Source organism: Morus notabilis, unplaced genomic scaffold, assembly GCF_000414095.1.
Source record: "Morus notabilis unplaced genomic scaffold, ASM41409v2 Scaffold1379, whole genome shotgun sequence".
Classification (NCBI taxonomy): Eukaryota; Viridiplantae; Streptophyta; class Magnoliopsida; order Rosales; family Moraceae; genus Morus; species Morus notabilis.
In genome coordinates this window covers 362,182-365,645 of record NW_010360711.1, presented here as the reverse complement: position 1 = coordinate 365,645, position 3,464 = coordinate 362,182, and positions in this window count along the sequence as shown.

Sequence of the window (3,464 nt, the reverse complement as noted above, 5' to 3'; positions counted from 1 at the left end):
GGTTACAGCTAAATAATCTTTATTGGCAACGGCAGACCAAATATCTGCCGTTAACGTAACGCACCTGCTAGTCGAGTGTAAAAGGTTTATTAATGCTTCTTTTTCTTTTTTAAATAATTTTAATAAATCTTTCCTAAGAGTAGTTTTTGAAGTGACCTGTGCATTAGGATTATGTACAACCTTAATATATCGTTGCCAATTAGGATGCTCTACAAAACTAAGTGGTTGATCTAAAGCAGCTATCATTCGCGCAACTTCCATACGATCTACTTGTGGATCGTATTTCTAAGTGGTTAGACCACCGATTGCGCAATCAAAAGATAATTGTGTTTGGCGGAGTTCGGGTCTGCCGGATTGGCTAAGCTTTTGAAGACACTTTTCGGAGTGTCGTCTCAAGTGTGTAGTGCCGTGAATAGTGTCACCTTGTAATTTAGATAAATAATATTTACACTGAGCTATATGTTTAGTGTTACCTTCATTGTCCATCTCGTCAATTATGTCGCAATGATCCTAAACTATCGAGGTACGCTTGCATTTCCTCCTAGTAGTTGCAACACTTGCCGACGCAGACGCAGTCACACTTGCACTCGCCGCTTCTCCACGCCCACCACTATTGCGACCACGACCTCCAGTACGTCCACCAAGGCTCGGATTAGTAGATTCCTGCGTAACAAACTTATTAGTGGGAAATTACCCTTATTCTACGTTGTGTTAGGCATCAACAGGAATACCACTATAACCAAAAGGATCCATTATAAAAAAATAAGAGCGATTTGAGAGAGATATAGCTTTAGGATAATGTGATAGTTTTTAGAAAAATTGTGAGACAGATTGAGAGAGATTGAGAGAAATTGAGAGGGATTGAGAGAGTTTGAGTGAGAAAAATGTGTGGGGGATGGGGGGTATTTATAGGGAAATTTGAGGGTTAAAAAATTGATATTTTTTCAAAAAAATCGGGATGCAACGGCTATTTTTGATTCGGCGGGTTTAGGTAGAATTCGGGCGAAAATTCAAAAAACTAGCCGTTGGACAGGTAATTCGGGCGGGTTCGGGCAGAAAATCGGGTCGAAATTCAAAACACTAGCCGTTGGACGGGTAAATCGGGCATTTGGGTTTTCGAGCTTCAAGTTGGGTCAGGCTCCAACGGTCAAAATTTGACCTTTTTCGGGCATTCTTCGGTTCGGATAATTCGGGCTTGGTCAGAAAAATTCAAAAAAATTCCGGCAGACAACGGTAAGCGGCGACTATACGGCGGCGGGCTCCGGAGTTAATTCTAAATTCGGACTGCCCGAGCCCGAAAATAAAGCTTGGATGGGCCGGCAATTGGGCCAACCCGCCCAAACCCAAAAAATTCGGGCCGGCCCGCCGACCCGAAGTTCCAACACTATACGCAAAGAAAAAAGCATCTAGAAAAAGTATTAGGAATTTTTGGAGAGCCACGACACTTTTGGAAACGTTGGAACTTGGAGGGCTGGCCTAATTATTAGGTATTACCGATTTATAGATAAAAAAAATTATTAAATACTTTTAAAAAATATATATATTCAAACATGTAATTTATTAATTGAAATTGATTAATTATTAATTGATATTAATTATAAATAATGAAAAATTATCGAGTTAATCAGTAAAAAATTTAAGTCAATCATTGATTGACTGTAATCAGTTAGTAGACGTTTGGTTCGTGGATTCAGAACCATTGATTCAGAATCATTCTCATTTTACATGTGTATTTTGTGAGAGAAAAATACTGTAGAAAATCATGAATCATAATTCAGAAAATGAATACAGGAAACAAACAGATAAATTAATCAATCAACGATTGATTACTACTAAATTAATTTGTGATTGACCATTAAGTTAATAAAAAAAATGAATGTTTTGCTCATTTTACAAAACTTCAATTATTTTTAAAAAAAATTCTAAAAAAGCCATATATGTTAGTGTCCTTTTATTTTTATTCTTATTCTCATTTTCTTTAAGCGCATTTGTTTTTTTAGGATCAAAATTGATTATTGATTGAAAATATTAAAGCCTGCATGAAATCTAAATCTCGAGGTATAAATGTAATACAATACAAAATACCTGAAAAAAAAATTTTGATTATCCTAAGATGCTGGATATAAAAATGAAAAAAAAAAAAAAAACTTTATCAGAAGCTACTGTAAGATAAAAATAAATAAAACAAAAAACGACAATGATCAACGACGTTCTACAATAAACGACAATTAATTCAGATGACAAAAAAAAGTCCTACAATGGATTTTTTTTTTTTTTTTTTTGGCAATGCTGCAAATGAAAGTTTAAACAGCAAAACAAGAGTTTTTTTCAATTACGACATCAACTAATAAAACCGACAATAAATATATATCACATATGAGAACTCAGACATAATATAGGGGGGAAAAACAGAGAGAGAAGTTGAGTTGTACTCTTTTGAAATAATAAAAGATGCAAAAATTATTAACAAAATTATTGACTTAAATCTGAGCTTGGTTCATGGATTAGAATCATAAGATTAGAACTATTTTTAATTTACGTGTATTTTTTATGAGAAAAAACACTATAGCGAATTACGAATCATGATTCGAATCAGGATACGAATGACCCAACCAAACAACTCCACGTCCACAACACACACAACCACACACACATATACATATATGTAGACAAATGATCGACAGTGGTAGCATCCAATAGTGTCGTTCCAATATACGAAATAAGAAACGCCTCCACGGCTGCATATTTGATCATGTCGTTTGTAAGACGTAGAGGATACCACGGCCTCCACCTGGAATCACACCACTTTATCTTAACGGGTTTCACGTAGTCCCCTTCTTCTCCTACCACCACCCTCGCCAGCCTCGCCAAACCAAAACGGCTGAAATCTCTCGTCGTTTGAATCTGACCATCCGCATCATTTTTTATTCCCATACTGCCCCTCTGGGCCGCCAAGTCTTGCAGCTCCACCGCATTGTTGGGCCTGGTCCAACGGTAGTCCTTCTCCATCTTTTTACCAAACTTGTCTATTCCGATGCCGATCGACCACCGTCACTCCGCCGCCGCGGAGAAAGTCCTTCAGCGCTTTAGGGAACCACTTGTCGCCATAATTCCAATTACAATCTGAGGAGTTCATGGTACATGTTGTCAAAAAATAAAAACCGGTCGTCAGAAAGTTTTTTTTTTTTGTTTTTTTTTTGTTTTGAAGATGGTCATCAGAAAGTTTTCTATATTTCAATGCATAGGTTTGAACAAAAATTTTAAACAGAATTTTAAAAAAAAGACTAATAAAAAGAGTTGAATTGTAATTCAAATCAACGAAACAATTGAGTAAAGATAATTGTTGATTTTTTTTTTTTTAACAATTGAGTAAAGATAATTGTTTTTTTTTTCTTTAGTAGAAGATATTTACGGAGTTTGTTGATTAGGGATAGATAACTTCTCAATTAAAAAAATATAAAAAA